A 27,420-nucleotide genomic window follows, 5' to 3' on the forward strand; every position below is an offset into this window, starting at 1 on the left:
GCATGCAACTCCATGGTGGAAAAATGGAACTGGTTGTTATCACAAGTGTTGGTGAAAAGGACACTTGGGGCCCATGTGGCCTTGGGGGGTGTCACATCGCAGAGAGAGGTCATGCATATTTAAAGGATGATTATTTTTCTAGTGTGGTAGTTAATCAAAGCATTCATTCAATGAATTCATTCAGGGTTATGCATTAGTCAGTGACTCCTACGTTTGAACTCTGTAATTGACTGGAGTTTTGGTCAACTAGGTTATGATTGACCATTCAGTGAGTCTTGTGCTTGGACTCTATAATTGATTAGGAGTTGTTTCTGTTCTTAGTGACTGGTCGATGAGTCTTGTGCATGGAATCTGTAACTAACTAAGATCTAGTTTGGTTCTTAGTGACTAGTCAGTGAGTCCTATGCATGGGTTTTGAAACGGATTATGCATTGATTCAGTTCAACATGAAAGGGTGCATGGAAACCCATAGTCGATACCATCCCTAGCTGACCATAAGGTGCCTTGGAAGGTGGGAACCGCCAAGGGGATCCTGGGTGTAGATAAGAGTTGTGCCACTTGGGTGCAAGTTTGGTGGGGCATGAGCCTTTGGTTAGAGTAGAAGTTATTGGGTTGGTGTTTTGGTTGGTGTTTTGATGATGGTTACTCGGTTTATATTGTTTCCTGCGGAATTGTAGCCCCGACTCGGGGATGACCCATGGTTGAGATTTATGAACCACTCGGTTTATAGTTGGGTAGAACATGGAGAACCCACAATGAGTTAGCTATTTTATTAATATAAGTGTTTATTGTGTATGATGATATTTTATGTGTGTTTATGTGTCCTAATAATAAACCCTAATTTGGGTATTTCGTGTATTTGTTGAGTACTATGTGATGCATATATCTTTATGATTATGTCTCCAAACACTACTTATGGTTTGGTGTTGATGAGCTTAATATTTTGTTGTGATGTGTACTCTTTGATGTGTATGATACTAGTTGATTGCATGAATTTATACTTAAATTGCTCATGGTTCCGGAGTTGGGTATTGCATGTAAAGTATTTGTAATAATTGTAACTAAATTAATTAATACCATGTGCATGGGTTGTTGCCTTAAAAGAGCACACACAGATATGAGGACAAATTTATAGCGTAGAATTGTCTACAGAGGACAAGCATTGAGTTGGTGGGGTCCTACAGGCTCTTGGGACATGTCAGGGTTTTCTAGGGTTTGGAGCTTCTGCTAAAATTTTGGTAATACCTAGTTGTGTTGGTGTGATAACATTGCCCAACTGGGGGTTGGGAAAGTTACATATCGTATCCATTTTCATTTATTATTTAAATGAATGTAAAAGGAGTTGTGTGTATATAAATTTCACTATTGATTTTTTTGTTCAAGTATAAAACATCGAGGATGGTGTTCTTCTAAGGTGGTGACTTATGTGACAACCCTTTTTGCTAGCCCTCTTGTAAATGTCATTGTGAATTGTAAACTCATGTAAATATTGTGGACATGTAAACACAATCACTGGCCTGAGAGGAATGGAGACAGATTCAAAGAGGAATGGACACGGATTCAGAGGTTTGAGGAGGAGTTTCTTGGGAAGTGTTTAAACTTAGGGTGCTTCATTTAATATGCCATCAGATTTCTAACTCAATTTAATGGTCTGCATTGTAGGAAAGGAGGTGGAGTATGGGTTCCCTGAGTGAAGTACGAATCCCATACCACCTCTTTTCTCATGGGGCATGTTGGTGTGGTCAACACATAAGACGCAGACGACAGTAAAAAGAGGCCAATAGGAAGAAAGTGGGAGGTATGTGTTTATGTAGGAGTAGTCAGTGAGAGAGAATACAAATAGAGAATGTGTGTTGTGTATGAAGAGTATGTCGGGATATGATATTGTGGTGAGAGAAGGAATTGTGGGCACAACAACGGAGGTTCAAGCAAATGAGAAAAGTTCACTCATAGGGAGTGTGTCGAGGTAGGCATACGGGATTTGTGAAGTGAACTTGTAGATGGAAGGAACTCAAGGAGCAGCGCAAGTGCAAAAGAAAAGTATACATGTGGAGATACTTTGTTTCTGTATACTTATAGGTTAGCGGGTGGAACATTGTGTGCTCTGGATTCTTGTTTAGTAGAGTGGAGACTTTGTGAATTTAGATACCTGCAAGGATTTACAAGTGGAAGTATTATGTTCTATGGATCCTTGCTTGACAGGTGGATACACATGAGCTATGGTCCTCTATAGAAATTAGCAGGTGGGGACATTTTGGGCTCTGGATTTCTTGTAAGTGGGTGGAGACATTATGAGATATGGATTACTAGCTGAACTAGTTTGTGAACTAGTTTATCAGCATCAGGGTGAGTTCCCTCAAGCAATTAACTCCTCGGACTTTGAATTTGACTCAGGAGTGGTCAACTGCAAGAAAGACTACAGTGCAATTGGCCTATGGTTGGGTGGAGAGTTGAAGTCTCTCCCTCAGTTGTCAGTCATTTAATTCAATTAGATAAGTATACTTACTTGTACATATATGTTGTACTATGAATGGTGAATGTTAATGTTATGTGTTATAACAATGTATGTATTAGAATTGATCGTAAAGGAATGAGTTATTTTTTGTTGTCTATAATCAAATGGCTATGTGAATGATTCTCATGGTTATGAGGGATTTTCATATCCCTGTGGTTTTTGATATGGTCCCGAGTTACAAATCTATTTACATGGTCTTGTATGAATGCTTGATGTGCTCATATAAGTTAATACATGTGATTTCCATTGTTTGGCATGTTATGGATTTCATGGATCTTTGACTGTTTAAAACCATGGAATGTCCTTCCTAGTAAAGGAATTATGATGTAGAAATGTATGATTCATTGTGTCTGGGACCCATTTTGTAGCAAGATATGTTATTGTTGTGTTGAATTTACAAAGTGGTATTAGTCATGGTTTTGGTTTGTTTTTTTCCTGCTAGTAGGCATGTTGATAACTTTGTTTACAATATTGTGGTTTGAAAAGATATCGACATTGTTAGTGTTGGAATTAGAGTTTCATTACTGTTAAAGATAGTGTTATGAGCAACACCCAGTTTCAAGGAAAGCTTGAACAAAGTCCTTGAAATCCTTAAAGATTTTAAGTTTGAGCACTGCATAGAATTCAGACTTGTATCCAAGGTCGAATAAGTCTGTAGCAACAATTTGTGTATGAGTCAGATACATTGTAGACTTAGAGGATACCTTTGAGATTCTATGCATCTAAGACATTTGTACTTATGCGTTTTGCAAAGAGCATTGGATTTTGAAATGACCAAATGACTTGTGGGGAAAGAAAGTAAAAAGGGTCTAATCCAAAGTGGGGCCCGTTTGGCAAGTGTTTGGCACAAGGATGGATTTCTCCACAAGAGGCAAATGCATCCAGGAATCTAGGGCATCTGGGGGTGAGGGTAAGGCGTAGATGCGTGTAGCTTTAGATGTGGGACAAGGCCATATTTCGTGAGTATCCTAACACTATCCAGGGTGGGCCTTGTATAGTGGGGTAACGTGTGGGAACTGGATATGTTAGTTCCTAACATCCGAGAGGGAAAACTTGGCACCAGCCTAAAAAAGATCGGATGGTGGGCCACATTGAGATACATTAAGGAAGGTGATATTTGAGAGTTTGGGAGGCTTTTTAAGTTGCAAAAGTTAGGTGCATTTGGATCTTCCCCATAGCCAAATAAAAAGGAATTATTCACAATGCATGAAGAAGTGGGGTTTTGTGGTGGCAAGTGGCACAAATGCATGGTTTTGGCTACGTGGATGCCACATGTGATCCTAAAGGATGTAGACACGTGACATAGCAAGGAGCTGACATGGCATGCTAATAACATGACACATGGTAGGTAGGACAACCCTCTTTAGATAGCCAAAGGGCAAGATTTTGGATGACACATAACATTGCGAGGGGATGCCATGTGGCAGTGTGACATCAACAAGACTTGGAAAGAAGTGTGGTGTGGAGATTACGTGATGTGGGTGATATGTGGGTATTAGGTGGCGCCACATATTTCATGTACACGAGTGTGGTGGAGACCACAGTCGTATATACGACACATAGGGGACACCCCCCCTTGTTATCCACTGGGAAGGCAGGGTTTTAGATAGAGAGAAGGAATGACCTGTTACAGAGTTTTGTGAACCCAACGTTTCGGACTGCCAAGTGAGTCCATCATCACGCGACAATAGATATTCTTCAACATTAATGATGAATCCAAGAGCTATGTTAGGGTATATATATAGGTTATTAAGGATTGATGTGAGGAATTAGGTCGGCCATTTATTTATTTATTAATTATTGTTATTTATTTATTAATTAGGTCGGCCATTTATTTATTTATTTATTTATTTTGCATTATTATTATTATTATTATTATTTTAATTTTTTATTTTTTTATCTTTTTTTAATTATTATTTTTTTTTAATTTATTATTTTTTCTCTTCAAATACCCTATATTATTATTTCTATTCATATTACTATTACTATTATTAATTAATTATCTTACTATTACTATTACTAATTTCTTAATTATTATTACTATTACTATTATTAATTAATTAATTAATTAATTTTTATTTTTATTTTATTATTGTGTTTAATTGCTATTATTAAGTTAGGTAGGTGGATTAATTCCTTTAATAAATAGCTTAAATGGATAAATAGATTAATTAATTAATTTTATATTATATAGGTTTAATTATTATGTTTACTAATTTCTTTATATCAAATTAATTATTTTGAATAATGATTTACTTAATTTATTAATTTGTTTTAAATTAATTATTTATTTATTTAATTGTTTTAAATTATTTATTTATTTATTATTGTTATTATTTATTTATTTATTTATTTTATTTTATTTTATTTATTTTATTTTATGTTATATATATATATATATATATAGATTTTATGTTATATTTTTTTATTAGAATAGTTGATTAAATAATATTTATACTTTTTTATTATGCTTACTGATTTATTAATTTGATTAAATAAATAATTAATTGATGAGATATAAATTAATTACTTAATTTTATTATTTCTTGACTTAATTATTATATTAATTACTTAATTTAATTGTTTAATTATTATTTTTATGTAAAAAATATCAATTACTTACCTACTGTATTTGACTTAATTGATATAAAATTAGCTTATTTTAATATTTACTAATATTTATTTATTTTCTTACCAATTAAAGTATTTATATTTGGTTAGTTGGGAAGTAATCTATTACTGATTTATGTTTTAATTAGTCCCATGATTTAATGTTTAAGGAGGATGATTAAGGAAAATTTCTTACTGATTTCAAGAGAGGAGGGAAGGTTAATATAAGGGATAAGAGTTGATTATTGTTTTTTTAAGATTTCAAGTAAAGGTTTCCAAGTGTTACTTAGTTTTAATCCATCATCCCGGTTAAAGTTGTTTTTCCTTTTTTCTATTTCAATGGCTTCTTTAATTTTCCTTTTAAGATAGTGTTGCCCCACTATTAATACAAGACACCAGTTTAAAGGGTTGGCCACATGGAGAAGATCAATTACGGGGGGAAGTGTGAGAGGTGTTTAGTCAATTTAGTGTTTCTAAATTGATGTCATTAATTGTCAACCCGGGGCTCGTAAGCTGATGAAGTGAAGGTGTACTATATGTACTTAAGCAACCTCTTAGAGTTTTTGTCGTTTGGGGGTGTTGTTTGTGGTTGATTTATCTTCGTAAAATGGAGTGGTGATTATAGACAGATGAGTGCAAGTGTGTGAAAAGTGAGTTCTAGATGAGTGAAAGTGTGTGATTGGTGATTTCTAATTACTTGCTGAATTTGTAAAGGAAAAGAACTTGAAAGAAATGAATAACTTGAAATGACTTGAAAGCAAATGACCACGTTCTAATGGCATTAGTCTCTACCCATATTGCTGCAAATAAAAGAAACAAGAAAATCACTTCAAGGACTGATGATAATGGTTATCTCTTCCTAACTCCCTGCTTCTACCACATAGTACTGCGTAAAACACGATTAGGAAGTAGCTGAAAACAAATCCAAGAATTGATAAAAACTCTAAATGACAAATTATAACACTACTAAGCCTTTTCCATCATACTTCTTCCTACATATGTGATTATGTGTAACAAGTGGAAAAAGTATTAGTGCCACAAGCCAAGACTACTTAAAAACAAGCTGCAATTAATTAGTGTTCTGTTCTCTTGAAAGATAAACCATTCATGATAAAGAGAGCATAAATTAGTTAGCATCCAACTTGTAAAACTAAGCTAAAACTAATCTAGAAAACAGAGTAAAAAGGGCAGCATTACGAATAAGACAACTGCAACTACCATTAGATATTAAAGCAAATACAACACACTCAATCCCGGGTAAAAAACCTGCAAAGAAGCAAATCTGATCAGTGAAAATAAAGGCTGCAGCAATGAAAAGAAATCAAGTTGTTCATAACTCAAGAAAAGGAAATGTTGTATGTGAAATAAAGAAATTGCAGAAGTATAAACATGAAATACTTATACAAGGGCAGTCATGAACGGGGGCCCTCCATCCATACAACCCACAGAAAACTCAGATGCTTTAAAACTTCAAAACAGCACTGTTTCCATTACTTCATATGCAGAAATACATAGTCAAAAGTGCTGGAACAACTCTATAAAAACAGAGTTCAGAAAGGTGCTAAAATTCTCACAAATTCATAAACTACAACAGCTAAAAAGTTAACATAAGCGTACGCAGACGCAAGTATTTATAGGCATCTGCAAGATGGCCTAATGCGTAAAACATAAAACAGAAAATAAACTGAATATCATGCGTATTAAAGGTGCAGTGAACACGTCATATGCTTCATGGTCGAGCTGGAGGTCCTGGTCGTTATGGGCAATGAATCCAACATTGGATCATGTTCCCCACGGCTTACAAAACACGGACAAGTCATCTTTTCCACCGACGTGACCAAACAGCTTACGCATCAACGTTAAGCTGCCTTTATTTGACCGTAACTTGACCCCCTTTGACCGGAGGTACAGATGACGTGGCTGGCTGAACTGATGGCACAGGAACCTCGAGCACGTATATTCCAACATGCCCATGTGGCTCGTTCTGCAAAATAGCACGTGGAACCTTGAGATCAACAAAATGGCTGCGGGATCATCAGATGGCTGCGGAATCAGCAGATGGCTGCGGAATGCCTGTAAGTATGTCAAAAACTAAACAAAACAGTCACCCATTAGCAAAGCTCACTTGATCATGTTTAATGACAACTAATGTAATGATCTGGGTGGAAAATGAGGCAAAAGAGAGAGGAAAGTGATGAAAACAGTAGGTAATGATGGATGATAAGGTGTAAAGTAGAGGCTCTACATACCCCCACTACGAGGGCATTGCATGTCCTCATGCAAAAACACTGATTAATCAACCTGCTGTGATGCCTCTTCCAAGACATCCAATCTCCTCTTCTTTCTCTGTGTAGACACATTGACCCTTGGCTTCTTTACTAAGCATCTGAACTTTAGGTTGATCAAGGCTCTGTTTAGCCTTTTGCATTTCTTCCTTAACTTTTTGTTACTTCTTTGCCACAGGCCCAAATGTAACATGGTGTTATCATGAATCATCTTGTCCAATTTGGCTTGCTCTTTCAACTTTTCATTTTCTTGCATGATATGTCGATTTAGAACCTCAATCCCAAAAATTTCCTGTTTTAAGGAGTGGACTTGTTGTTCTAAAGGTTGAACATTGCTTGGGCCAGCAGCTGCTTGCTCCAATGTCTCCAGATAATTATACACTTTCTGCTGTTCCGGGTCAATCTCAGGTGACTTTTTGGGACTTGGTTCATAATCAAATTCAGATCCGTGTTCATGCTCAAGTTCATGTTCAAAAGGACTTTCCTCACGTGGAGGACTAGTCTCAATATGCTCAGCGTGTGGAGGACTTTTCTCCAAGTCAGGACTTGTAGCACCTTTTTGAGGTGAGCTTAAGTCAATGAAGAATGACTGTTTACCCTTTGTGGCCCCTACCTTTATGTTTTGTAATCTGTTGCTCCTTCTTACAGAGGTGGTACTATGTTTTTCTTTTTGCACTTTTTGCTTCTGTTTTTCCACCTTTTTAGAGAGGGCAATTTCATGAAGTTTGGCCATTCTTTGAGCTAAGGGCTGAGTGTCTTCCTCACTAGAATTCTCAGGAGTGAGGTAAGTTTCTTGGACTACAGATTTAGCTTTATCTTGCTTTTGTTTCTTTCTCCCTTCTTTTCTTTTCTGAGCAATTTCTTGAGCAAGTTCTGAAAGAGTTTCAGTGATAATTCCTTGGGCTGCTTGGTTATCATCTTCAGTAAATCCAGGATCAATTTCCTGTTCAGGATGCTGTATATCAGTTTCCTCATCAAACTGTTCTTGAACAGTTTCCTCTTGGGCAGTTGTTTCAGGAATAGTGGTATCAGGAACAATAGTTTCTGTTTGGGCAGTAGTTTCTTGGTTAACCCCCTCTCCTCTTTTTCTTCTACTTCTTTTTGGTACTTGAGGGGACCCTCCAAAAGTTTCTCCTAATTCTTGAAAATGATTTCTTATAAGAAACCTCTCCCATGTGTCTCTTTTTGATTTCAATTGTTCCTCAACTAGCAATTTCACAAGACCGTGATGATATAAATGTGCTTCAATATTTCTGGGGTTCCTTTGAACAATTGCACACATTTTCTTAAGACTTGAAAGTAGAAAGTATGGGAGGTTAATATCATCTCCTAGAAAATGCATCATAACCTTTGCATGGTAAACATATAAGACCCCAAATCTTCCCTCACAAGTGAAAAATTTTTGTACTAATAAGAGTAAAGTTGTCCATTCCTCCTTAACATAAGAAACAGGAATCCCTTTTGTGAAGATGCTGGTATCCATACCTGGGTTTTTTAAGATTTGTTTCCACTGCTGATCTTGAACTGACCGGTTCTTAAACCACCTTTCTCCAGTCTGTGGAAGTGAGGTAGCTTGTGCTATGCTGCTCTCAGTGACTGTGAATTGTAAGTCCCCTATCTCCACGTGATTATCTTTTTCTCTGAAGGACCTTGCAAAGGCCTTCGTAACCTCCTTATGGTAGCCTCTGAACTTCTGTATGCATTGTAACTAGTTTGCCTTTTGCAATGCCCCTTTAACCTGAGGATAACCCTCCAGAAACTTTGAACCCTCCGGTTCTGCCCTTAAGAGCTTCCCCATTGGCTCTTACGGCTCTGTTCTATTTAAGACACGGCTTCAAGACGGCCTTACACAGTCAATTCACGGCTTTGTTCTAGAACACAGCTTCAACAAGGGTCTTACACAGTAAATTCACGGCTCTGTTTTGGAACACGGCTTTAAAATGGCCTTGACTTGGTGGATTTACGGCCTCAACACAGTGGATTATGGTTTTAGCTCTGGATACGGCCGTAACAGACCTCCACTGGTGATTAGAATTAGCGGAAAGGAAAAACAGAGTATGGTGAATGCTAGCAGCGTAGTGAGCACAACGTAAATGGAATGAAACAGTGTGAGTGGGAATGAAACAGCGGAAGTGAAATGATATAAGCGTAAGAGGGTAGAAGGGTTATGGAATAATGAATGGAAACGGCTATGTCCTTAGATTTCGGTTTCAGAGTTACACTTGGCTGCGTGAGTTAATGTCATATAGAGACGTAGTACATTAGGTTACGTCACCTAAGTACGAGATCTTAATGGAAGAAGCAGCCGCAAGTGAGATTCAAAATCGTGGTAATCAAGGACTGATAGACTTGGGAGATACGTGGGTATATGGTCGCATGACTGGTAATCATTACATTTAGTGACAAGAAACATAACCTAGAAAACTTTGCATAATGAAATAACTGAAAGTTTAGGATTTAAACCATACCTCAGATTCCCGCTTAGATTTGCCTTTGATGACTTGCCACTAACCCTTCACTGATTTATGGCTGTTGCATGACTATTTTCCATTTATTATTGATGACTACTGAGCTGTAAAGAAATTTCAAACAGACTGTGTGTTTTTTTTTTTTTTTTTATGCAGGTGCAGAGAGCTGCGGAATCGTTAGATGGCTGCAGAATCTTCAGATGGCTGCGGAATCTGCAGTAGTAGCCTCCGACTGCACAAAAACAACTTTTAACTATCTAAAAATGACTTTATTGATGGAATGGAATGTAGTGAGTGGATGGATGAATGAAAAAAATGAGGTGGAGTGAAAATGAATGAAATGGTGGATGAAATGGTGGTGATGATGAAATGAGATGAAATAAGGAGAGAAAGAGATTTTTTTTTTTTTGGAAAACATGAGGTGTCAGGTGACCCTGATTTTCACCTCAGGTTTTCTGTATGAGACTGCCAATCAGAGATTGGTTTTCAGGCTCATACATTTATTCTTTTTTTTTTTTTTTTTTTTTTTTTTTTTTTTTTTTTTTTCAAAAACCAAAGATTAGGCTGATGGAGGAGAAGAATCCTTCTCCACCAACCTGATTGCAGAATCTTCTTTGAACAATTTGACAAACTCTTCTTTTGAGAATGGCTTCTGGTAGATTTTCAAGCGGTGGCCATTCACAATAAGAGGAGTATGAAATTCATCAATAGTTTTTACTCGAACTGCTCCATTGCTAAAGACTTCATCAATCTCATATGGCCCAAGCCAATGAGTTTGAAACTTTCCTTTGAAGTCTTTGAATTTTGAATCAAACAATAGAGCCCAATCTCCTTTCTGAAACTTTCTTTCTTTGATATGACGATCATGCCATTTAGATCTTTGATGCTGAACTAGATCGGTCCTTAGAATTGCATCTTGTCTTATTTCATCTAGTTCATTTAGCTGGTCCATTCTGTGTCTTTGAGCTTCTGAGAGGCTCATTCCCAATTGGACTGCCATCTTGAAGGTCTTGATTTGGAACTCAATAGGAAGCAGGACTTCCTTCCCATAAACAAGTTCATAGGGAGAATGTCCTGTTGTGTTCTTCCATGTGGTTCTATAGGCCCATAAGGCTTCAGGGAGCCTTTCCGCCCAATCTCTTCTATGAAGATGAACAGTCTTGGTGATAATGCCTTCAAGAACTTTATTGGTAGATTCCACTTGACCATTGGATTGCGGATGGTAGGGAGTAGATGTTCTGTGCTTGATCTTATATTCCTCCATCAGCTTCTCCATCAAATTAGATGTAAACTGGCTGCCTTGATCTGTCACAATTTCCCTTGGGACACCAAAACGAGTGAAAATATCCTCAAAAAGAAATTGAACAACTGAATTTTCAGTGGCAGAAGGCAATGCTTTTGCTTCTACCCACTTAGTAACATAATCAGTACAAACCAGTATATACTTCTTTTGCTTTGATGGTGGATTAATTGGTCCAACGAAATCTAGAGCCCATTTCTCAAAGGGTTCGATGCATACCTGAGGCTGTAGAGGCATTTCATTTGAAGGAGTTGGTTTCCCAACTCTTTGGCAGCTGTCGCACCTTCTAACATACTGCTTTGCATCTTTAAAGAGAGAAGGCCAATAATATCCTAGAGAAAGGATTTTATAGGCTGTCCTCTTGTCAGCAAAGTGCCCGCCGCAAGGTTCATCATGACATGCCTTAAGGATGTCAGGCATTTCATCTTCCCGAACACACCTTCTGATTATACAATCTGGCCCTGTTTTGAACAATTCATTAGAAATCCAAGAATAATGTGAACTCTCCCGAATGATTTTCCTTTTCTCATTAGGAAATAAGTGTAGAGGAAGCTTCCCTGTAACAAGATAATTAGCCATATCTGCATACCAAGGAGTCTTGGTAGTCACTGCAAACAAGTATTCATCTGGAAACTTATCTTCTACTGGAGAATCCTCATTAGTGTTTTGGATTCTAGACAAGAAATCAGCTACTGTGTTTTGCTTTCCAGGTCTATCTAACACAGTAATGTTGAATTCTTGTAAGAGTAAAAGCCATCTTGTAACTCTACCATTAGTGACAGGTTTGTTCATTAAGTATCTTATGGCAGAGTGATCAGTATGGACAAAGGTTTCATAGCCGGTTATGTAGTGTCTAAACTTGTTGATTGCATGTACCACAGCTAAGAACTCTTTTTCTGTAACAGTATAATTTAACTCAGTAGGAGTCAAATTCTTACTTGTGTAATAAATGGCATAAGGGATCAAATCCTTTTGTCCCAAAACAGCTCCTAGAGCTGTATCTGAAGCATCAGTAGAGATGTGGAAAGGGAGTTTCCAATTTGGCCCCCTTAAGATGGGTGCTTCAGATATTCTAGACTTTAAAGCTTCAAAGGCAGATTGACACTCAGGATCCCATTTAAACTCACAGTCTTTGGTAAGCAATTTGAAAAGAGGAGATGCTATCCTAGTGAAGTTTTCAATAAATCTTCTGTAATACCCAGTAAACCCAAGAAAACTTCTAACATCCTTCTGGCAATTTGGAACAGGGAACTTAGAGATGACTTCAACTTTGGATTTATCAACCTTGATCCCATCTCCTGAAATATGATGTCCTAAAACAATCCCTTCAGTAAACATCATAAAACACTTTTCATGACTTAAAGAAAGATTTGTTTCCTTACATCTTACCAGTACTTTTTCCAAATTTTCCAAAGCTTCTTCAAATGTATTACCATAAACTGTGAAATCGTCCATGTATACCTCTACACAATCATGAATCAGATCTGAAAAGATTCCTAATACAGCCCTTTGAAATGTAGCAGGTGCATTGCACAATCCAAAAGGAAGTACTCGGTAGGCAAAAGTTCCCCAAGGACAAGTAAATGTGGTTTTGTCTTGATCTTCAGGTGCTACCTGAATTTGATTGTACCCACTAAAACCATCCAAGAATGAGAAATACTTTTTACCTGCTAGGGTGTCTAGTACCTGATCAATAAAAGGTAAAGGAAAATGATCCTTTAAGGTTGCCTTGTTCAATTCTCGATAATCAATGCAAACTCTCCATTTACCATTCTTTTTGGGCACTATAACCAAGGGAGAAACCCATTGGCTATCTGAAATGGGGTAAATGAAGTTTACCTTGAGCAATTTCTGGAGTTCTTCTTTCACGATTTCCCTAAGGTTTGGATTCATCCTTCTTTGTGGTTGCCTAATAGGTCTGCTATTCTCTTCAATGTAGATGTGATGAATACAAGTCTTAGGATCGATTCCTTTCATGTCAGTGTATTCCCATGCAAAGGCAGTGGAATGTTTTTGCAACAGTTTAGTTAATTCTTCTTGTTGTGGTCTTCCCAAGTTTTTGTTAATGTTTAATTTTTTTCCTGGGAGGATTTCAACTGTAGAACTACCAAACTCTTCCATTAAGAAGAGAGACATTTGTCTAGAGGAGAGATATTCAATGTCTGCATCTATCTGAAAATGTTCAGAGTCATATTCTAAAGATACTTCAAAATTTTCTAATGTATTTAGAATTTGACTATCCTCACTGATCTCAGAGATGGTTAGAACAGGTTGAATAGTATCTTCATCCTCTACCCATTCATCTTCTCCTATTTCTGTTATAGCTTTTGTTGGGGGATACAAGTTGAACTTCTTGGTGGAATTACCATCTGATATATACATGTCTCCAGACCTACAGCTTATGAAAGCATCAGCTGTGGCCAGCCAAGGTCTTCCTAAAATAAGAGGATGTCCTCCTAGATTATTCTTGGGAGTTAAAATCATAAAATCAACTGGATACTCCCAAGAATCTAGAGAGACTGGAATATCTTCCAATACACCATCAGGTTTAATGATTGATCTATCTGCAAGCTGCAACAAAGTAGGTGTAAAGAGAAGATTAGGAAGCTTTAACTGATCCATGGTCTGTCTACTCATGATGTTGATCGCGGCTCCTAAGTCAATTAAAGTATTTGGAATTTCAACTCCATTAATATGAGTTTTGACAATAGGACTACCGGGATCCACATACTTTTGCATGGTAATCTTACCCATCATTATGTCTGCAATTTTTCCCACTAGATGTATCCTTTTGGTATCTCTGGTTCTTTTTACTGTTTTCTTCAAACTCAACTCCTTTATTGTCTTCGCTAGAATGGGAATTTCCTTAATGGCTTGTAACAAGGGAATCTTGATACATACATTCTTCAATTCATCTAGGAAGCTATAGTCAGGCACCCATATCTGCTTTTCCACCCCTTTGTCAATTTGCAATCTTTCAGGAAAGGGAGGTGTAGCTGCAGGTGTAGGTTGCTCAACTATGGGAGTTGTAGAAGTTGATTCTTTTTCTTTTTCTTTTTGGATATTTTGGTTTTGAAGTGATACTTCAGAACCTTTATTGACTTTGAGAGATTCCTCCTCAGAAATGCTTGGTTGTTGAACACTTGTAGAAGGTTGATCTAAGACTCTACCCGATCTAAGTTGTACTTCATTGAGAGGAACAACCATATAGGTAGGGAATGGTTGACCTTCCATCATGTAAGCATTTTGAGGGTTCCTATTATTTGGATTTGGTAATGGCTGAGAGGGAAGTTGATTGGATTTTTGCTGGGAGAGTTGAGAATTTTGATTTTGTGGAGGAGGTTGTTGTTGTTGAGGGTATGGCAATGATAATTGTTGACCTTGGTTTGGAAGTTGTGGAGCTTGCTGATTCTGAAATGATGGAGGATATTGATAGAATTGTGCAAATCTCCCATAAGGATTTTGCATGCTTTGCATCCATGCTTGGAAAGCATTTTGAGGTTGAGGCCAAGGTTGTTGCCAAGGATTCCAACTTGGTTGGGATTGAGAATTCATAGAGTTGTTAAACCCTTGATTCTGTTGTCCTTGCCAAGGTCTCCTTGTAATAAAACAGAGAGATTCAAGTGTATCTGGATCCTCTTGAAAGACTGCTTTGAGGCCAGGAATTGAGGGACAATCCTTGGTCTCATGAGTTTCTGAGCAAATTACACATGTTTCTACAACGTGTGCATCTAAGGGACATTCCCTTAAAGCATGTTTCTTTCTACATTTCGGGCAAAAGATAGCCAAAGCCTCGGCTTCTGCTTTTTGTTTATTGTGAATCTTAAGGGTATCAAGTTGTTCACTAAGACTCCCTAAGATGTCAGTTTTAAATTCATCAAGCATATTGCCGATTTCAGCCCTACTCACTGATCCTGTTGCAGATTTATTCGCCCTAAGGAGAGAAGGATCTCTAGGCCCTTTTTGAGTTTTTGATTTGCCCCTTGAGAGATGGATACAAAGTTCTGCTATGTCATTGAGAGAAAGTTGAGAAATATCTCCTTTCCCCATCATGTTTAAGATGTCTATCCATTCATCCCTAATGGCTTTTAATAAGAGGGCTTTTAAGGTCTCTTCATCCAAGGTATTCATTTTTGCTCTTTTCAAGTTATATTGAAACCTTTCAAGTAAATCTTCTAGACTCTCATCTTCTTTTTGTATCATTTTAAAAACCTCGTCCTTGTGATTAGTAGGCATGCAATAGTCTAAATACCTATCCAAAAATGTCTGTTTCATCTCATCCCAAGTCCTAATGGATTGAGTGAGTAACCCCATAAACCATTTCAAGGCTTGATCCTTCAGTGTTGAAGGGAACAACTTGAGTGTCTGAGAGTCATCCAGGTAGTCATAAGTTTGACACACCACTTCAAACTCAAATAAGAATGTTTCAGGGTCCTCAGTCCTTAACCCATGGAAGTTAGGGAGGACAGATGGTGATATGTTTTTCATGGTGGCTTGGGAATCCTCATTAACAATGGGAAACCCAAATGAATTATCCCCATTTCTATTTCCTCCTCCAATGGGACCTCTACCTCCATTATTGTTATTGTTATTTCCTCCTCCTCCTCTACCTCTACCTCTACCTCCTCCTTCTTCCTCTGCCATGATGATTCTCCTAGGGATTTCAAAATCTTCTGGTTCCTCTACAAAAGGTGAATGAGAAGAGATTTCTCCTTCTTCTTCAGATGATTCCAATTCCTCAATTACAATTGGTCTTCCTGTAGGAGAAAGAGAAGAGTCTCTTCCTGGTTCAAACTCAATAGAAGGTGTAGGAGAGTCAACTCTTGGCTCTTGAATTCCAGGAATTCTAGGACTAGGAGTTTCGGTTGGAGATAAGGGGGGTGTCTCTTGTCTATCCCTTGAAGCAGATGGACTTGTAAAAATTGAACTTCGAGCTCTAGCTAAAAACCGTCCTCTAGAATCTCTAGCTCTATGCATGTCATTTTTTATTTTTCTTCAAGTCAAGTTAATAGTTCTTTTTCTGATCTTCCAGGTCACTCTAGGTGCAAGAAGAGAGCATACTCAAGAAACTACTAAATCAATAACTTTCTCCTTTCTGATCCTCCAGATCACTTTGAAGTGCAAGAGGAGAGCATACTTGGATAGGTTATTAACCTCTTTCCTTGAAATTTTTATGTTTTTTTTTTTTTTATCTAAGTATGGCTACTTAATTTCACTTCCCCGGCAACGGCGCCAAAATGTTTAGTCAATTTAGTGTTTCTAAATTGATGTCATTAATTGTCAACCCGGGGCTCGTAAGCTGATGAAGTGAAGGTGTACTATATGTACTTAAGCAACCTCTTAGAGTTTTTGTCGTTTGGGGGTGTTGTTTGTGGTTGATTTATCTTCCTAAAATGGAGTGGTGATTATAGACAGATGAGTGCAAGTGTGTGAAAAGTGAGTTCTAGATGAGTGAAAGTGTGTGATTGGTGATTTCTAATTACTTGCTGAATTTGTAAAGGAAAAGAACTTGAAAGAAATGAATAACTTGAAATGACTTGAAAGCAAATGACCACATTCTAATGGCATTAGTCTCTACCCATATTGCTGCAAATAAAAGAAACAAGAAAATCACTTCAAGGACTGATGATAATGGTTATCTCTTCCTAACTCCCTGCTTCTACCACATAGTACTGCGTAAAACACGATTAGGAAGTAGCTGAAAACAAATCCAAGAATTGATAAAAACTCTAAATGACAAATTATAACACTACTAAGCCTTTTCCATCATACTGCTTCCTACATATGTGATTATGTGTAACAAGTGGAAAAAGTATTAGTGCCACAAGCCAAGACTACTTAAAAACAAGCTGCAATTAATTAGTGTTCTATTCTCTTGAAAGATAAGCCATTCATGATAAAGAGAGCATAAATTAGTTAGCATCCAACTTGTAAAACTAAGCTAAAACTAATCTAGAAAACAGAGTAAAAAGGGCAGCATTACGAATAAGACAACTGCAACTACCATTAGATATTAAAGCAAATACAACACACTCAATCCCGGGTAAAAAACCTGCAAAGAAGCAAATCTGATCAGTGAAAATAAAGGCTGCAGCAATGAAAAGAAATCAAGCTGTTCATAACTCAAGAAAAGGAAATGCTGTATGTGAAATAAAGAAATTGCAGAAGTATAAACATGAAATACTTATACAAGGGCAGTCATGAACGGGGCCCTCCATCCATACAACCCACAGAAAACTCAGATGCTTTAAAACTTCAAAACAGCACTGTTTCCATTACTTCATATGCAGAAATACATAGTCAAAAGTGCTGGAACAGCTCTATAAAAACAGAGTTCAGAAAGGTGCTAAAATTCTCACAAATTCATAAACTACAACAGCTAAAAAGTTAACATAAGCGTACGCAGACGCAAGTATTTATAGGCATCTGCAAGATGGCCTAATGCGTAAAACATAAAACAGAAAATAAACTGAATATCATGCGTATTAAAGGTGCAGTGAACACGTCATATGCTTCATGGTCGAGCTGGAGGTCCTGGTCGTTATGGGCAATGAATCCAACATTGGATCATGTTCCCCACGGCTTACAAAACACGGACAAGTCATCTTTTCCACCGACATGACCAAACAGCTTACGCATCAACGTTAAGCTGCCTTTATTTGACCGTAACTTGACCTCCTTTGACCGGAGGTACAAATGACGTGGCTGGCTGAACTGATGGCACAGGAACCTCGAGCACGTATATTCCAACATGCCCATGTGGCTCGTTCTGTAAAATAGCACGTGGAACCTTGAGATCAACAAAATGGCTGCGGGATCATCAGATGGCTGCGGAATCAGCAGATGGCTGCAGAATGCCTGTAAGTATGTCAAAAACTAAACAAAACAGTCACCCATTAGCAAAGCTCACTTGATCATGTTTAATGACAACTAATGTAATGATCTGGGTGGAAAATGAGGCAAAAGAGAGAGGAAAGTGATGAAAACAGTAGGTAATGATGGATGATAAGGTGTAAAGTAGAGGCTCTACAAGAGGGCTAGTCGTATAAGTGACAAATTGTGGACCCCCCCCCCAAACACCTTTTTAACTATCAGTGAGGTAGGGAGCCTCACAATTAATATAGGCCATTGATCTATTCAGGCCAATCATGCGAGGGCTTCAAGATGTGAAGGATTTAATCCTTAGCCACACATGCACCACATGGCACTGTTTGATTGATTAGATTTTTAAGGGGCATATCTTTTGGTTCATAGATCAAATTGAGATAAAGGTTATAATTTCAAAATATCTTAACGAGCTAGATGTTTGGTGTTATCCAAAGTGAGTTCCGCACACTTTGGGAAAGAATGAATTTCATAACCCATTTCCATAATGAGACCATGGGGTGGGGTTAGTTAAAGGTAACACCTCCCATCAACGTAGAAATTCCAAGGGGGTGGGATGGAGTGTCATAACATGGCAACTACTTATGCAAGCAAGGAAGAAATATGGTTGCAAAGGTTGTGTTCAAGTATTGGATTGGTCCAATGAGTTGTGATTATAGGTTGTGACAGTTAAAGTGCAATCTTCCTAGCGAAGGACCCAATGTACCATTCTAGGTAAAGCATATTGATGTTCAATATCATTTTGTGAGAGATATGGTTAAAGAATAGAAGGTGTTGTTGATGAAGGTGGAAACTTTGAGGAATGTTGCAAATTCATTAACAAAATCTATACGCACTTAGAAGTTCTCTTAGTGTAGAGAAACAATGGGCATTATTTCCCTAGATTATTGATCATGCACTCTTGCGAGCCCTTATGTGCAAACAAAATAACAGGTGGGAGAATTTTGGGTATGTGCTATATTCTTTACATGACTATCCTCATGTGTTGTGCATTGTGACAGGTGCATCCCCACTTGTTTGGGGGGTCCTAATGGGGATCTGTTTTTGGTAGTTTTCAAACACTTTTCACCTTTAGCGGTTTTGTGGCACATGGTGGCTTTTCCCATGGTTTTATAATTTCTATTAAGGAACTATAGTTGTATTATAATCTATAGTAAGTGGATTGGTAGTTTATGGATCTAGTATTGTAATACTATACAAAAGAATATATTGAAAAAATCTTATTGGTTTTCTTGGCTTGGGTTTCCAAGATAAAATATTTGTGTTAATGTGTATGCTTGCCATTACACCTTTTCTTTTTTATTAAGAATGTGCTTGCATTAATTAATTAATGCTACAGAGTTAAAACCTCCCAATATCCTGTAAAAGGTATTGAATAAGTTGATCAATCTCTAGCTAGTGATAAACTTAAATGCCTATCTTTCAACAAATACACACAACAAATAAATGAAGACCATTTTAACAAAAAAAACCATTATAACTTTTAAATTCAAAAAAATGTGGAAAATGGCTAATTGTGGGGTGAATCATGACCCAAAATTTTTAATTACCATGAAGAATCAAACCAACCAAACTTCTCAATGCTTAAAAAAATCAATGCTTAAAAAAATCCAAGTTATATATATATATATATATATATATATATGTAAGAACATAACTCTATTGTCATTGTGATCATCCTTGTGCATAAAACATCTCCATTGCATAATCAACATTGTAAATTTTGTGTAAGGATGTTAGACATTGGAATGAAGGCATAAAATTGATGAAAGGTTGTGCTCTCGCCTTTTTGGAATTCAACCTTAAGGTAATGAATGTCTTGGTATCTCATTTTGGCAATCGCGATAATTCATTTTGCAAATTCATGAAAGGGAAGTAGAGAATATTTAAATGTACTAATTTTGTCATTGAGGTTTGGGTTCATTCGCAAGGTTGAAAAAGTATTAATAAATTATTTGCAATTTTTTTATTTCCATTGTGATTTGATGCAATTGATGGTACGACACAAAAGAGATAATGATAAATTAATAAATATTACTTCATTGAATTAAACTAGTTTTAACCTTTTCTTAAAAACAATATTTGAATCCATAGTGGGGAACTCAATGTTGGTCATACAAATGTTCTCAAATGGACAAAAGATCATCCATTGTTAAATGAATAAACCTCCAATTAGCAAAATTTGAGCAACATTCCATTTTTCATGTTCTGCGGTGATTGAATTTGGTTGTCGATGAAATGGAAAATTGAGGCATTACATTAGGGGTCGGGAGATATGAGTTGGACGGGAGAATTGGCAGCTACCTCCCTATCCCTTGATTTAATGCAGGATAAATTGTTAATAACTCAAGGCAGGAATCCTAATGTTGGTGGGACGAAATGAAGGCAAGGTTGCAAATGAATGGATAGGTCGAGAATGGACATGATGCATGGCGACCGTCTGGACCTCCAAGGTAACACAGTGTATGGTTTTAAGAGGATGTCAAAGTGGAGTGGGGAGGATGCGAGGATCCCATCATTTCAGTGAATTTGCAGGATTTTTCACAACAGGAGAGAATTAATGGGGAGGAGGAATTATGTTGCAAATTGCTTGCAGACATGATTTTCCATATCTCTGAGGAAAAATGTATATTTAATGGGACTTCAGCTTGAGGACCTCCAATGGTTAATCACACGAGCAACAACGTTTGGAGTGACAGGAGAGCGGGGATTATATAAGTCACCAACACCCCCAGTAATGTTGCCCACAGTTAAAGATTTGGTGTGCAGTGGTGATTATAGTGAGAGTTGGTTGAGTGTCAAAATGAGTGTATCAGGAGATCACAGTGGGACCCTTCTAAGGAGGAGCTCGCGCGCTGGAAGCAGACTACCGAATTCCTATTCAAGCTAATCATGGGGAGTCTCAACCTCATCACTCAGCGAGTGGAGTTGTTGGAAAACAAATGAATTGCTAACACCAAGAGAATCAATGCAAAGTTTGAGGCTATGGAGGTGACCTTGGAGCGAAAAATTGTAAATATGGAGACATACCTCCTCACTGCCAATTCAGAGCTAGTTAGTGATAGTGTTCATCGAGGTCAAAGAGATAATTGCAGGGTTGTCGAAGGTGTTTGTAGCAAAACTTCAGAGCGATGGAGGTGTTGGCAACTCAAGTGCAGGACTGAGCAATCGAGGCAATTCTGTTGGTGAGGACAAGGGGAAACTCAATCTTGGATAATGTTTCTTGATGCTTTGTAGATGTATTTTGTTATTAGGATTGTAATTTAGGATCTATGGTCGATTTTAGTGTTTCTTAATTGTATATAAAGCTACTAGGAGAAAGAAATTTGCTTCAAGGGTATACTGAGACATGGAAGCATATGCTAAGTTTGAAGCAAGTTTTGTTATCCTGATGTAAAACAATTATGGCCATGAAATCCAAATTTTGAATACAAAGTATTTGTTCTATTTATAATAAAAAGACAATATTTGAATATTTACATTTACTTAGAGCAACATTATTATTAATTATCCATATTTTGAATGTACATACTTCTCTGACAAGATATTAGGGAAGTGAAGCAATAGAAATCATAACAATAATGACGAAGCATATGGAAAGATTGTGGAAAATTTGTGTTGATATAATGGTAAGACAATCAATTACATTTTTTTTTAATAGAGAACATGCTCATATTTCTAAAATCAAGGGGAAAGGCTACACCTTGAGCTTTATTACAATGGACCAAAATTGTTCCCATGTGGTATTCGAAACTAGGTAGATGGGATAACATCCCATTGTGTCAACCACTCGATCATCTCATAAGGAGAAAATGTTATACCAAGTAAATTTCCACTTTTAAGGTCACAATCAGGCTAAACACTACATTGTTGTATGATACTCTTCTTTTTGTAGGATAAGGAACCCCTCCATGTAGTGATTTGATTGTTAAAGTCTACGGAAGTGCACATACTCTACCCTCTTTTGAAACTCATATCTTTTAAGTTCCAAGAAGTTTACTTTAAATTTTATTTGTCTTTCTACTTGCTTAATATTTTCAACGTTGAGATGGATTCTTAATATTATAATAAGCTTTAAGATATTTGTAATTCTTTCTTTTCTTTTTTGGGTTGTAATGTGTTGGATCAACACCATGAAATAGTCATCAAGCAATCACTATTTGATACAACATAGTCTAAATATTCTATGTTAAAAAATGGTTGGAATAACTTACTTGAATTGTTAAATTTAAATAGACTAAATGCCTTAGAGAGTGACTAGTGATCTCAACGAAAACCGTATCACCAGATCGGTTGTTAATATCTATTTTGATAAAATTACCAGATCGGTTGTTAATATCTATTTTGATAAAATTACCCAACATTTACAATTATTCCAATTACAATAAACAATTTCTGTACATCACACCTCATAAATAAATTAAAAAAACAATGAAACCAATGATTTGATTTATTTATTTTTTTAATCTTGTTAGTCTATTTTACCTAAAATCTAATTTAGATTTAAAATTAAAAAATTATATTTTTAATTTATTGAGTTTACACTATTAATTATATTTTTAATTTATTGAGTTTACACCATTTTAATTTATTGAGTTTACACCCTTTTAGATTTTAAATTAAGAAAATTATATTTTTAATTTATTTAGTTTACACCATTTAAATGTTTAAATTGCCTTGGAGTATACCATAAAACTGCTTCTGCTTGGCTAAGAGCTCGTCTTCCTCGGACGTAAAGAAATAGGTTAACGGCCCAAGACCCAGAGGCATCTGGCAGGAGTGGAAGCCTGCTCCCTTACGGACCACCAGCGGGTTATTACAGGTGGCGTGGTTTTCCTATTTGACGGTGATGAGTCAAGCCAGCACTCGCGGATAGCAGCGAGAGATAACTATCCTCATTGTTGGTTTGACAACTGAGTTGATAGATTTTTCCACCCAAAAAAAAAAAAAAAAAAACAAAACAAAAAAAAAACAAAAACAAACAAACAAAACAAAACAAAACAAACATTTAAAATGTTTTTCAATTCACTCAATTAATTTATACATACAACAATAAAATTTAAAATACAAAACATTACACCAAAATTTTATCTCAAAAAGGTTTAAAAAATAGAAAAACATATCAATCGGAGACTCTAAACCTCTCGTAACCTGCCGAGGCGATAATAACGCCCGAATAGTATATCAATGGAGCAAACCCTTTGATGGCTCCACAGAGTGGTGGAATGTCCAATAGCTAAGAATCGTTATCTAGACAAAATATAAAAGATACCGAAACCCTAAAAAGTGCTTTAAAATACCATGTTACCAAAACCCTGATCGCAGAAACCTTCCACGGGAAAGGTTTTTTTTTTTGAAAACCCTACTGTTGCGGTGTTTCATATTGCTAAAGCCCTAAATCCAGTGAAGTTTTGGTCTTTTGATCGCATGAAGTACTGAGGGCCAGACCAAAGTGGATTGTCTGGTGCCTAATCTCGATTGCGAACAGTAAAAAGGGATTTCCGCTTTGCAACTTAAGCTTCCCGGCTTTGCCAGGGTTTTTTTTCTTCTGTTGCCTGTTTAATCTCAACAGCCGCATACACGGATTGAATGTAGAATAATAAACTAACTACATAGCTGGCCACCCTTTAATGGCGGTGGTTCGTTGTTGAAAAATCGTTGCAGAAATATCGATAGGTACACACTTTGCACCACAATGTTGTTTTTTCCCCTTTTTCCTTCTGAACTTTTTTTTTTAATTGAAAGTTTTCAAATCAGGGTTTTATACCAGTCGTTTACTTGCAAATTCATTCCAAATACTAAAGTTCTAAATTGATTCCAAATACTAAATGCAAATTGATTCCAAGAGGCTAGAATTTGGTGATAGACTTACTTTCATTACCTGTATTATCTACCGTTACTTTCATTAGGACTTACTTTCATTACTTGTATTATCTACCGTTACTTTCATTAGGACTTACTTTCATTACTTGTATTATCTACCGGCCTATGGTGAAGCCTCCTAAAGTTAAATATAAGTCTCTTACATTTATTTACAAAGCTATTCCAAACACTTATTTCATGGCAAACCTACCAGGAAATATGATATAAGGAGATAAATTTGGGATTTGAACATATTGTGTATTAATTTTTTGACCGATTCCTTCTCGTCTCTGTGTGCTGTGGCTTTGTTGTCTAGGCATTAAAGATTTGCCCAGCCAAAATCCCAAGATTAAAAGCTGGGGCGATATTTGTTATCTGTGGAGACCAATGTGACAGCCTGTTAATGGCTATGCGAATATTTTCCATAATGTGATTTTATATTTTTTCATTAAGTGTCATTTTAAGTAGACTGGTCTGGATTCTTTTTGGTGCCCGAGGTTGTACATCAACTTCTCAGTTTTTTTGTTGTTGCTAGGGCAGTAGTCTGTAGTTAAATTGGAGTGCCCGTGGCTAGGATGACCCAGGGTCAGCAAAATCTTGTGGGCTTTGTGATTGATTTGATTCAAGTCTGAGTTGTGTTAAGGTAGCAGCATTTGCCCTGAATTAAGCAGGGGTACTGATAATGCCAGCTTTTTGTGGCCGAGGCTAGTTCTGAGTTTGATGCGACAGATCCACCCGAGTTTTGGCTTTGTAGCCAAAGGTTTTGGTTATGGTTTTGAAGCCGAAGGTCTCAGTTGCAGCTTGGTAAAGGGAGGTCTTCTGTATGTATGCTGATATTTTGGGCTGTTATGCATTATCTTCAGTATAAGGGGTTTCTGGATTTTCCGAAGGAAAACGCTTTTTCATTTGTTTTGATAACATTGGCTGATATTTTGGGCTGTTATGCACTATCTTCAGTATAAGGGGTTTCTGGATTTTCCGAAGGAAAACGCTTTTTCATTTGTTTTGATAACATTGGCTATGTACAGTTGTTATGATAATGTATAGTTTTTTAGTGTTATTTTTTTTCTTGGTAATTAAGTTGGGCGTAGGCCGTGGCCGATCTGCTTATTGGCCTAAAGGTGGCCAATCTGCTTACTGGGTTGAAGAAGACTAAAGACTCATGTATCTATAATGGATGATGGATGTGATCAATCTGCTTCCTGGGTTGAAGAAGACTCAAGACTTATGTATCTATAATGGGTGTGATGGATGTTTATCATTAGGATTGAAATTGGTTTAATTTTTTCAAAGTGGTTTCTATTTCTCAACCCTTCTTCATCAGGTATGAATTTGTGGACTTTTTATAAAGTTTGAAAACTCCTTCTTCATCAGGTATGAACCTGTGGATTTTTCTATAAAGTTTGAATATGTGACCCGGTAAAAACTAAATCCATAAGGTATGAACCTGTGGATTTTTCTATAAAGTTTGAATATGTGACCCGGTAAAAACTAAATCCATACAAACTGAACTTTTTCTAAAGTTTGAAAACCCTTCTTCATCAGGTATAAACCTGTGGACTTTTCTATAAAGTTTGAATATGTGACCCGGTAAAAACTAAATCCATACAAACTAACTAATCTATACTTTATGAACTAATATATAATTTTATTAATAAATTAATAAATTATTTTGTCACCAAGATTATAATTGGTTTAATTTCTTCAAAATAACTTCCATTTTTCAACCCCTCATAATCCATTCTTCAACCTCTCGTAAAATTTGAACATGTGACCTTCCCATAAAATTTAAAATTTGAACATGTAACCTTCCCATAAAATTTAAAATTTGAACCTGTGACCTTTTAAACTATAATTTTGAACTGTTTAAACTTCTTACTTGATAACCTGTGACCTTTTAAACTATAATTTTGAACTGTTTAAACTTCTTACTTGATAAAAACTAAAACCACTAGACCCATACAAATCATTTAATCTACATTTTATAAACCAATATATAATTTTATTAATAAAATGCTGTGTAATCAGTTTATAGATAGTGGCTTCATCGCAGATTTAAAACGAACACGGAACTAACCAATTCTCTCTTTAATGTAAGATTAGAAAACAATAAAAATTTTGTAATCTTTCCTTCCAAATTCTTTAAACATGGCTTTTAATCAAAAGGTTTGCATATATATTTTTGAGATTGGTTCCATAGACTAATAAAAGATAACGCCCATTTCTCGCAACAACCTTTTCTTCTTTAATGTGAATTATGTTATCATTCCTGGGATTTTTTGTTTTTTGGGCACCAAAAATTATTATTTATATATATATATATATATATATATAAAATGGCTATAAATGTTAATATTTTTTGGTTATAAAGTATTATATTATTATCAGAATTCAAAATTATTTAATATGATTTAAAATGATTATAATAATAATTATTTATTTTGAATTCATTATTTTATTTATAAGAATTAAATTTGAGTGAAGAGAATATTAGTATTTATATGTATGTAATAATTAAATTTGGATTGAGAGAATGTTAGTATTTATATGTATGTAGTAATTAAATTTGGGTGGAGAGAATGTTAGTAATAATTGAATTTGGGTGAAAGCCCTTTATTTTCTAGGCCATTTAATAACAAGATTCAAAGCTATTACAAGAAGAGCTACTTTGTGACTTGTCATTGTATTTTTTTTTTTTGCAGTGATGAAATTTGTGCATGTAGTTTTTAGTTTGTTTAGTTAAAATGATATGGTAAAACCACTAATCATATCAACATCATAACTTGCTAAGCAACATCATTAATAATAACAGCTCCAATGAAAATGATCAATCTTATATAATTAAATATTTTTATGTAAACTGAAGTAAGCAAATTTTATTTGATAGATACCTTGCAAATTGTATTTTATCCATTTAAAAAAGATAATATCTTTATGTTTTAGACCATTTAATCTCCATTTAAAATAAATTGATAAAAAGAGACTTAAAATGAAGAGAAACAAACTTCCCCTTTATCAATTTGTGTCTTAAAGAATGTCTATTTGAATAAATAACAATATTGAATGAATATTATTTCTTTTGCATCTTCTATTGGGTTGAATTTATGTGGCTTAATCTAGCTCTTAGGTAACTGTTTTATATCTTTCAAAAATTTCATATCTTATAGTCAAGGAATATGAGATTGAAATTTTAGTAAACAAATAAGACTCTAAACAAGTAACACAAACCTTAGTGTATTGTTCAAGACTTCTCTTCAACATTAAACACAAACATGTCACTTGTAGACTTTACTCTATTGCCCACTTTGGTAATTTTCTCTACTATAGTATAATAGATTTGAGTTCAAATCTAATTGGTTTAATGGACACCTACATATAGGTTACTAATTGGTTATAACAATGTTCATAGGATTAGTATCAATTTTCATTTGTGAGGGACTTATTTTTACACTGTAATAGAGTTGCAACATTACTTACAGGTTAATGGTTGCTTGC

At 35.9% G+C, this 27,420-nt stretch overlaps 1 long non-coding RNA gene across 1 annotated transcript; it reads left to right on the forward strand.

The window, feature by feature from the left end:
* The first annotated feature begins 23,232 nt into the window (after positions 1 to 23,232).
* Positions 23,233 to 25,187, forward strand: LOC149226059 (uncharacterized). Its single transcript, XR_016247000.1, has 2 exons — positions 23,233 to 23,739; positions 24,242 to 25,187. It is a non-coding gene; the product is annotated as an uncharacterized LOC149226059 (long non-coding RNA).
* Positions 25,188 to 27,420: the final 2,233 nt, after the last annotated feature.

This window comes from Pinus tabuliformis, chromosome J (genome assembly GCF_031772625.1).
Source record: "Pinus tabuliformis cultivar Carrire ecotype Pingquan chromosome J, CPIR1, whole genome shotgun sequence".
In the NCBI taxonomy this organism is placed as follows: Eukaryota; Viridiplantae; Streptophyta; class Pinopsida; order Pinales; family Pinaceae; genus Pinus; species Pinus tabuliformis.